Genomic DNA, 10,280 nt, shown 5'->3' on the forward strand with positions numbered 1-10,280 from the left:
TTTTTATTTTTGTTTTATTTTATTTTTTTTAGAGATAGGGCCTCACTCTAAGTTGCTTAGGGCCTTGCTAAGTTGCAGACGCTGGCCTCAAACTTGTGACCCTCCAGCCTCAGCCTCCTGAGCAGTTGGGGTGATGGGCGTGTGCCACAGCACCTGGCTCAAGCCTGTATTTTGAACATTACAAGTTGCTTCTGAAGGACACAATGATAGAAAGATCATGACGTGCAGAGGAGACATTCTCTGTCCTGCCTCTCCACCCTGCCTAACCCCCAGGTGACTGCCGTTGAAGGTTCGGGGCCTTCAAAGCAGGTGTGACTGGTCTTTGGAGCCTGGAGGCCATTGTCACTTGCTTCTGCTCAGGATGGGTGCAGAGCTGGTGGGTACGGCTCAGCTTACTCCACCCCCAACCAGCTCCCGTGCCCACGACTGCCCTCTTAGTCCAGGGTTGGTGTGGCCTGCACATGTGTGTAGTGGGCCCGGAGGGCAGCCGGTGTGGACCTGGGCGGACCGAGTACAGGAGAGCCCTCTGGCCCAGCCCTCTCTCTCTGGGGGCACGAAGTCCGTCCTCATCAGTTTTTGTGGGGGTCAGACGTTCTAAGAGGGAGCGATGCCACACGAGGCCACTGTGCCACGTGGGGTGGGCTGTGCCAGGCTGCTCAGAGCCATGCCTGTCTCTGGCTTGGGAGATTGGCCCCAGGTAACACACCTGAGGCCTCCCAGGCAGTGGGGACAATATCCCAGGTCTGTCCTCTTGATGCTTGCTATGGGCTGTTCAGGGTCACGGGATGTCACATGGAACCGAGCCAGTCTGGTTGGATCACCCGGGAACAGCTCCACACCACCAGGTCCCCCAAGGCAGGTGGCCTGCTCTCTTCTCCTGCACCTTCCTGATTTCTTTTTTTTTTGAATCAAGAAATTGCATTGAATGAAATATCGGTTTCATTCTCAGAGCATGTTGGTGTCTGAGTTTTGTTCCTGTTCAGACTTTTAGAAAATATACAGGTTCAGGTTCAAGCTCATCTGCCCTTTTTTTTTTTTTTTTTCTGGAAAAAACCCACTTTGGTTTGTCCCACTGTTCAGTAACAACATTAATGCCTGGGCCCAGCTCGGGGTTCGGCTCTGGGGCGTGGGTGTTTTGGTGGCGGATGGGCAGTGAGAGCCCTTGATGGAGACTGAACTTCTTCTGTTCCAGGCAGAATCGCTCGTCTGTTGGTGAGCTCCTTCTCGGTCCCTGAGGGCTGCCTCAGAATTCCCTGGGAGTGACAGTGACGCCTCCCCTCCTGGCCCCATGGTGAATGGTCCTCTGTGTGAAGGGGATAGAGCTGGGCAGAAGCAACAGGACCAGCAGGCAAAGGGTGTGGTCAGCGCCCAGGCCTGGGCGGCCAAGAGAGGTGGCCCCACGTGCCTTCAGGTCCTTCCTGCCTGGACCGTGCCTCCCTGAAATCCGGTCAGGACGGAGGAGCCCGTGAGCAGGTCTTGGGCGGAAATGATCCAGGACCAGCCACGTCGGTCCAAGGGGGTCTGTGAGGCAGCGCGGTACCGTCCAGAATTCTGTTCTCTTAAAGACCCCCTGTCCTGGCCCACGTCACTGGGCCGCCTCTGGCAAGTGGCTTGTTTTCTCTAAGCTTCAGTTCCTCATCTCTGAAGTGGGGACACTGAGGTGCCACTGTCTTCCACCTGCAGGGTGGACGTGAGGCCCACCCAGGGCCCGAGGGCTGCAGACCTAGCCTGGAGCCTGGGTTAGGGTGAAGCACTGAACTCAGTGACCCTGAACCACCTTGGGGGACACACCACACATGCACGGACCGCGGCCGACGGATGACCAGTGGTAAAGAGCCTGCAAGTGGCACAGAGGGGCGAATGTGGCAGGAGTTCCGAGCAGGGTGGGTCCCCGAGGTAGGGGCGGAGGGCGGGCGTTCCGGAGGCGTGACCTGGGCCTGGAAGGAGAACTCTGTGCACAGGAAGGCACAAGCCTGGCCTGTTCCTCTCAGGCCTGGGAAGAGCTCCATAATCGTCCACCCTCCATCAGAAATACTGTCCATCGTTGACCCAGACGTCGTGTGGCGTGTGACTGCATTTATTTGGTTCTCCTCTGATGGGCCGGTTCCAAGCCACCCACTCACCCTGGGAAACTTCAAAACAACATGGCCTAAGGGTTTCTTGCTGGTGGCTCCCAGGCAGACAAAAACAGCCATGTCCCCTCAGTGAGGACAAGGTCCTATACACCCTTTGTGTCATTTTGGCCCACAGACCAGGAGAAGCTTCTCCAGAGTGACCACCAAGGACCCGGCACCCCTTCCTTCTGCCGCTAGGTAGATACCTGTTCATGGCAGCGCAAGAGCAAGGCGTCCTGGCTACCCACGCGGGACAGGAAGGAGCTGCGTGCGCTGTGTGTTCCTGGTACAGCGCCGGGCCCTGCCAGGATGGTTTGGGGAGGTGTCTGCGAGTTCCACGTCGCCGGATGTGGCAGTTGAGCTGGTGACTGTGGAACATTCCAGAGGAGGAGTGGGGTGGGACAAAGCGAGCTTGAAGCTGGAGGAGCCTGGTGCCTGGAGCAGGGCAGCTGAGACTCCAGGTTGCCCGCTGCCAGCCTGCATGACACCTCCGCTGTCTCTCCCCGCAGCCGGGGCCAGTGTGACTTTCCCTCCACGTGGGACGACGCTGGGGGGTGGGTGCCCTGGCAACAGCCCACTCCTGGAGGGAGGGCAGGGGCGGAGGTCAAGCAAGACTTGGTTGGACAGTCCCAGGAGGGTCGCCTCCGCCACACCCTGCAGGGGACCTGGGAGCGTCAGTCACCTCTTGGAGCTGGTAGAGAGCTGGGCTGCAGACCCCATGACCTTCAGATGTCATCGAAGGCAGACTACCAAACACCTGTTTCAGGTTCAGATTTTCAGAAACCAACAAGAACACACCTAGAAGGGGCCTGGGGTCCACCGAGCAGCGGGCGGCACTGTGGGGAGAGGTCTTGGACGGCGGGCCCTGCATACCCCCCGCCACTCCAAGGCGGCTCTAGCAGCACCCAGGGCCTGCCGGGGCCTGAGGGCAGGGGTGCGAGCCCCGGCTGCCTCGTCCGCAGGAGCAGCGCCTGTCACAGCGGGAGGGAGGACAGAGGAGATAACCCTGGTGGCCATCGCGTGACAACAACCTGGTGGAGGTGCCAGGGAAGAGGACGCTGGGCCAACGACGGGTCCTGCCCCGACTTCGCCCTCCACCTCGCCTCCGGCACCGCTGACCACCTGGCTGCGTAGGACCACCAGCTTCAGGGGACGGCAGAGGGGGCCTCAGGCTTGGCTCTCCACGGCAGGGGACTGTCACTCTGCAGGTTCAGCTTCTCAGAATCCCAGCCCTGAGGGAAAACGTGAGAGGGGAAGGGATCTGTGCAGAGAAGGCGCTCCTCCGGGTGCCTGAGGCTGGTGGCTTCCGTGTCTACCCTTCCTTTTCCTGTAACATGTCCCAGCCTCCTTTGCCACTAGCTGGGGTCATTTGACTAAATTCTGCCAGATAAGTACAATAAGGAATTTACGCGGTAATCCCAGGAGTTGACCTCGAATGGGGGGGATCATTCTATACCCTTCCTGCTGGGTTGCTTGGAATGCACACATGATGTCTGGACCAGAGCAGCTGTCTTGGACCATGAGGTGACATGCCAAGGAGGGTGAATCATGAAAACAAGAAGGTGACATAGTTAAGCCACCATATCCACCCTGGGTTGTCTGTCTCTGGAATTCTTTTATGTAAAAACAGAACTACATTTCTATCCTACTTGAACCTATTCTTTGAGAGCTGGCTAGCAGGAGAGAGTCTTGTGTATGGGTTAAACGGATCCAGCCACGATCTTGCCTTTCTGTCTTAGAGGCTGGCGGCCTGCAGAGTCGAACTCTGGATGTCTAAGGCCAGAGTAGAAACAACCAGAGGCCCCAGGGTGGTGACGCTGTCTGCATTGGCTCGGGCTTCTGCCGCTCACTGCCTGGCTGAGCTCCTGCTTTTGGGCCAGAGCAGGGAGAGAGATGGACAGGGTGGGGGGAGAGGTGGCTCTGACTGGTGCTGGCCAGGCGGGCCGCCAAGAGCTCGCTCTGAAAAGGGAACAGGTTTCACATGGACAAGATGGAAGGACTGCCTGTTCCCTCTGGAAAGTTCTATTAAAACGACCAACCCAGACACACTTTAATATTAATGGGAAATTCCTCCCGTTGTTTATGAAATCATTTTAGAGTTGATTTTAAAAAGAGAGGGTGGGAGACAGAGAGAGAGAGAGAGAGAGAGAGAGAGACAGAGAGAGAGAGACAGAGAGAGAGAGAGAGAGAGAGAGAGAGAGAGAGAGAGAGAGAGAGAGAGAGCTGTTTGTTGGCTAAACGAAGCCCAGACGATTATTTATAGACGCATCCGAGTGGCTTGGTTTAATATGGAGCAATGTCTGAAAAGAGCCACTTTGACACCGGTAAGGGCTCCTGGCACTAAGAATAAATTTATGAATGTCTTTTATGAGAGTCAACAAACTAGACAAATAACCCCACAGAGCGTCTTTCACGCAGAGAACCAGAACAAAGCGGCCGTATTCGTCATTCGTCCTGGGCAGGAGTGGCCGGATGCTGGGCCCGGCTAATGGGATTTCTCTGGGCACGGCCACGATGGCAGGCAGATGCCCGGTTTATTTCCATTCCCCCACTTGTCTGATTTGTCTGAGCAGCTAAATATCTCTTTCCCAGGAGAACATCTGCTCTCTTAAAGGTGGGAAATCAGGAAGGCCTCTGAGCTGTGAGTGGGGAGCCCACCCTCACGAGAGACACCCCAGACCCTCCTCAGAGGTGGCTGCTGGGGTCTGTGCCTTGTCTCAGAGGGGACCCTGCCTCCCCAGCCCGTGCAGGCTCCGGATCTTACCTGGGCGGCGACTCTCTGCACAGTGTGGACTCTCTGCTGCTGGCCCTGGGCTTACAAGCAGGTGGATCCTCTGGAGTCCCCTTCCCTTAGGGTCTCCTGCCTAGTGGTCTTCCTGCTTTCAGGAACGTGCCCCGGCTGGAGCGGAAATACATGCACAGAAATGCAGAGGAGCAGATCCCCAATATGAGGTGAGAACTTCAAGTTCATCATGGAAAGGGAACGTCATGCATGTGAAGGAGACCGCCTCACCGAGGGATCAGCCAGGACCCTGTGCACATGAAGCCCACCCCCACCACGGAGCTGCACCCAGCCCACCTCCCCTTCCCGTCAGTCAGCCCTGCTGCTTCAGGGCCACACGCGCACGGCCCCATCTTAACAAGATCTCGTCTCTAGATACAGTGTCACTCTGAGGGCCCGGAGTTGGGATTGAAGATATGAATTTGGGGGACTCATTTCAGCCCATAGCCGCCTCCTTCCCTCTTTCTATCTGGGTTTCTTCTTGCTGGAGGGTTCCCTGACCCACCCAAGGCCCAGGGAGGTGTGGGGGTGCTGGGGCCCTGGGGACAGGAGGGGCCTCACGTGCCCCCGCAGTCTCTCTGCCTCCTCAGCACTGCAGAGGGGTTTCTGTCCTCCTGTGGCGGGAGAAGCCCTGTCCCGCGGGATGCCTCTTGCTGATGGCAGTGATGTGTTCAGACGCCACACGGCGCCTTTGCAAGGGAAGCTGTTCAGAATCGAGCCATCCCTTTCCTCAACCCAGCCTCGTTTTCAAATCCCCTTTCTTGCTGCTGCCATGAGAAATCTTGCTTGAAACTCAAAGCTCAGCCATTGCATGGCCCTCGGAGGCGATGGGTGGATAGAGATCGATGGGGTGATGCCGTTGACAGGTGCGTTCAGAATGATGGTGATTTCTGCTTCCTAATCATTTGGTTGACGCATCCACACTGGAGAAATAAGAACTCTGGAAATATTTCATCCGATTCAGAATTTTTAAGTTTCTTTTAGGATCAAAGAGTGTGCATGAGGAAAATGTGCTGTAGGAGAAGTCGAGTGTGGCCTGGGGCCAGCCGGTGTGCTGTTCTCAGACCTGGAAAAAGGACCAAGGAAACCAATCACGCTTTGACTGGATGTCCAAAGGCATACACCATCATTGTTTTAGCACTTTCTTCCAGTCTTTTTTCTGTGACTAATTTTGGGGGTTATTTTAGACTTATCACTATTTTTTAAAATTTGGTCATAATTTTAAGGTTAAAAAATAGGAAGTGCACAGGGAGAGGCCCCTCAGCCATCCCTCACGATGTGTCACTTGGGCCAGCTTCTTAGGCACCTGTTCTGTCACAGTTTCTTGGATCTCTTATTTCTACCCCCTTTTTACACACAAAAAATTACAATATTCTGCACACAGGGAACTTTCCAGAACACAGAGCACTTTCCCCTCAGAGCTTCCTCGGTCCCTCCCTGGAGCCTGGACTCGGGGGGGTCTCTTCCTGCTCAGCTGTGACATGGGGGGCAGGGGGGGGGCCCACACCTGCACTGCTGAGGTCCCTCTGCAGCTGCGATGGGGCCTTGGAATGTACATCAGCTGACCTGGTAATGACTCTGCCTGGTAATGAATCTCCGCTTCAGGCTGGACGACGGGTGTGCGTCCGCGACCGCAGCCTGGCTCGTGGGGACAAGTGTCTGTCTGAGCACGTTCACTGAGTTCTGGTCCCCACCTTGTCTGAGTCCAAAGGCACAGAGCACGGTCCATGCAGCAAGTGGCGTTAACAGGTGAGCCACCGTGAGCAGCCAGCGGCAGCGGAGACCTCGGTGCCCTGGGAGCTGTTCTTCCTGGGTTCTGGAAGGTCCCGAGGCCGGAGAGAGCATGCGAGGGACCCTGGGAGGCAGCCTAAGCTGGGTTAGGAGGCTGGGGCACAGGATGCGCTGAGCCTGCATGGATGGACAGCCTGTTTCTTCAGGATCCAGCGGGGCTGCTGCAGCCAGTCTCGAGGTGTTGCATTTCCAGCACATTCTACACATATTCTCTATAATTACAAACAAGAAAGGAGGGGGACTGGGCGCCTCCAGGATTGGCCTGCAGTCCCACATAACTCCAGCTGGCCAGGACCCCCTGGTGTTGGCGGGGTACCCGTCTTTACCTGCGGGCTGGCCACCTTGGGACTGGCCGTCTTTGCCACCGCGCGGCGGGGCTGGCCTTTAGGAGAGACGCAGCCAGTACTCAGAAGTGGGGAGAGGAAAGCTGGGGTGTCCTTGGAGCCTGGAGTGCAGTCCTGCCCTGAGACGTGCCTTTGCTGAGTGGTGAGGGGTGAGCTGCCTTTCTCCTCATTGGACCCTGAGATCCCTGGAGAGGGATGGGAGCTCCCCGGCCCGTGAGGGTTGCCAGCTTAGGCCCTGGAAGCAGACGGCGGGGTCACCTCTGATTCTGCCCTGCAGTTGTGGCCTCGGGCAAATCCTGCAACCCACGCCCATCTCTGCACCTGGGGTTAACTGGTGTTGCCTGCCTCTAGGCATGTCTAATGTGTCCAGTGTCCAGTGCAGCAAGTGTCCAGTGTCCAGTGTGTGGTGAGCGCCTCACAAAGGCCGTCATTGGCCTGCACCTCATCTGCATTCCACAGAGTACGTGGCCACTTCAGCAGCCCCAGCGTCACTCTACCAGTCCTGCTGCTGCTCCTCTCACGGTCAGCCTTGCCCATGGCTCATCTGAGTGCCGACAGTGGGGGTCAAGATGTCGGGGAACCCTGTCTGGCTTTTCCATCAGCAGATTGAAAGATTCAAGGCTGGGCAAACAGACCAACTGTGGCTCCCAGTGAAAGGCAGGCGACAGAGCAGACGTTTTGGGTGCACCCAGAACATGGGCCCCAGACAGAGGCCATCTTGCTTCCTCCTGGGTTTCTCTCCTCAGGACTGCCTGCCTCCCCAGGAACACAGCAGGTTGCATTTTCAATCCCTGGATCAGCCTGTTAGGGCTGCCGTGATGTACTGGATGGTTTAAACCAAAGAAATGCATTTCCTTACAGTTCTGCAGGCTACAAGGCCAAGGTCAAGGTGCCCCAGGTGGTTTCTGGAGAGGGCTCTCTGCTTGGCTTGTACCTGCCACGGTCTCCCCTGGTCTTCCTCTGTGTCTGGGATGGAAGGACTCCAGTCAGGTTGGACTAGTGTTGACCTTAATTGTCTTAATTGTCCCCTAGAGGCTCCATCTCCAAGTTCTTCAGCATGTGCATTTTGAGAGGACATGACACTACCTAAAGTGGCTTTCACTGCTGCCCGTGACCTCCCAGGTCTCTCTCCTGCTTGGAAGCTCCTCTCCCCGTTCCCGGACCCCAGAGAGACACCACACAGCTATGGCCTCTGGCAGCAGCAAGTAGAAGATTTCTCCAGAGTCCTAGGACCTGGAAGATGGTAACAGCATGAAGACTGAAGTGGTGGGTGTGGAGGAGGAGAGGTGTGGGTGGGCAGGAGTATTTTGGGACTGTTTGTCCTTTGCACCTATTAAAGTCTGGCCCAGTTTAAAATGAAGCCATTCCTATTTTTTTTTTAATTGGAGTTTTGAGGAAAGTGGATGATTCGTGTGTGTGTGCTCAGGTCCTGTCTTGGGATAGAAAATAAGCCAGTGTTCAGCTCTGTGATTGGGGACAGACAGTCTCAGGGTGCTGAATAAAGGAACGTCACAGGATTCTTGGCCGTCTTCTTTTCTCATTTCCTCAGAATAATTTCAGTGTCATCTTTAGCTTGGAGCCACAGAACAGTTTGTTTCATTGAGCTTCACCCCCAGGAGGGCACAGACAGTTGACAGTGACGGTGGCCTGTGGGGATGACGGACCACAGCATCCCTCCCTGGGGTGGCTGGGCGCGGCCTGAGCTGTCCATATCGATGCTCTCATTCTCTTTTGGGTTGTATTGTGTTTATTTTTGTAAGTTTTCCTCAAATCCACCCGTCCCCTCATCTATCCATACACACCTGTATAGATTATTTGGGAATGATTTTCTGGATCCCAAGGTGCTGTGGGAAGCAACAGGCTTTCACTTGGGAGTTTGAGGTTGGGCCTCATTAATGAGTGTCACAGAGGGATCTGGAGTCTCCCCCAGAATCTCACGTGTCGAGGGCTTGGTACCAAGCACCCAGGGGTGTTGAAGGTGAGGCTGTGGGGGAAGTGGATTAGTCCATTGATAGCTGAATGGACCACTGGGAGGCGGTGAAAGCTGTAGGTAGGTGGACATGGTCTAGGGAAGTAGGTCTTGGGGACATGGCATTGGGGACTCTGGCTTGTCCCCATCCCTTCCCTCTGTCTCTTTATGCTTTCCAGCTGCCGTGAGCTGAGCGCCTTTCTCTGCCACACCTTCCGCCATGATGTTCTGCTCACCTCCAGCCCAGGCGGCGGAGCCGGCCAGCCCTGGACCGAAACCTCTAAAACCGGGAGCCAAGACAAACCTTTCCTCCTCCCGGGGGATCGTGCCAGATGCTTTGGTCACAGCTATTAAAAGCTGACTAATACAATATGCCACCCAGACTCGTCCTTGGGATTGCGAATGGCAGTATCATACTCTTTTTTTTTTTTTAAATGCAGAGTGAGATTTCACTGCGTCCATCCTGAGAAGTTGAGGAGGACATTATTCTGAGAGAATAAGCCAGACCCAGAGAGGAAACCCTGCACCACCCCCTAGTATGATCTCAATAAAAGGCAAAGTAGATTGAAGCCCAGGGGACAGCAGACAGGGGGTACCGGGGCAGGAGAGGGGGAGTGGAGAGGGAGGTCGGGAGAGAAGAGTCTAGACTTAATGATGAGTGTGAGGACTGAAGTGAAGAATGGCTGGAGGTCCCCAGGAGAGCAGATGTCAGGTGCTGTCACCATCAGCCACCCTCAGGAGAGGGACGACAGAGCGCAGGGATGTGGGACATTCCTGTGACTGGTCATGTCACTGTGCATGTGTGTATCGAAGCACCATCTTGCACACCTTCAACAGAGACAATAAAATTAATTTTAAAATGTAGACTAACTGCTAATATCTTTCAGTCTGAGATAAAAATATAAAGCAGGTTTATTTTTTTATTTTTAATTTTTTTAAGGTTTAACGTGCTGATCTGGCTTTGAAGAACACTTATGTGCAGGTAATTTTTTTTCTTTCAGTGCTGGGGATTGATCCCAAGGCCTCGCATGTGCCTGGCAAGAGCTCTTCCACTGAGCTACACTCCCTGCCTGTGTATAGGTATTTTTAAGGTCATATCTGCATCTTTCAGGACAGGGACACATCTATTCAGACAGACAGAATGCACACATGAACTTAGAATATTTTGGCATTATCAGGATGTTCTAGTTAGTCAATGAAGACCAGAATGCAATAAAACATCTAACTCTGTGGTTAATGTGTAATTGGGGGTTTCTTTTTAATTCGGGAATCACTTCAGT

The 10,280-nt window shown here is 54.8% G+C and overlaps 1 long non-coding RNA gene across 5 annotated transcripts in view; it reads left to right on the top strand.

Annotated features, from left to right (window-relative positions):
• The window catches only part of LOC110598986 (uncharacterized), a 106,114-nt gene extending 96,744 nt beyond the window's left edge, over positions 1-9,370 (top strand). For 4 of the 5 annotated variants that reach the window (XR_013440161.1, XR_013440160.1, XR_013440165.1 and 1 more), the window contains exons 6-7: positions 8,064-8,297; positions 9,180-9,370. This is a non-coding gene — a long non-coding RNA (uncharacterized LOC110598986). The remainder of the gene's footprint in view (positions 1-8,063; positions 8,298-9,179) is intronic. The other variant, XR_013440163.1, reaches the window with a different exon arrangement.
• Positions 9,371-10,280: the final 910 nt, after the last annotated feature.

This window comes from Ictidomys tridecemlineatus, chromosome 1 (assembly GCF_052094955.1).
Source record: "Ictidomys tridecemlineatus isolate mIctTri1 chromosome 1, mIctTri1.hap1, whole genome shotgun sequence".
Classification (NCBI taxonomy): Eukaryota; Metazoa; Chordata; class Mammalia; order Rodentia; family Sciuridae; genus Ictidomys; species Ictidomys tridecemlineatus.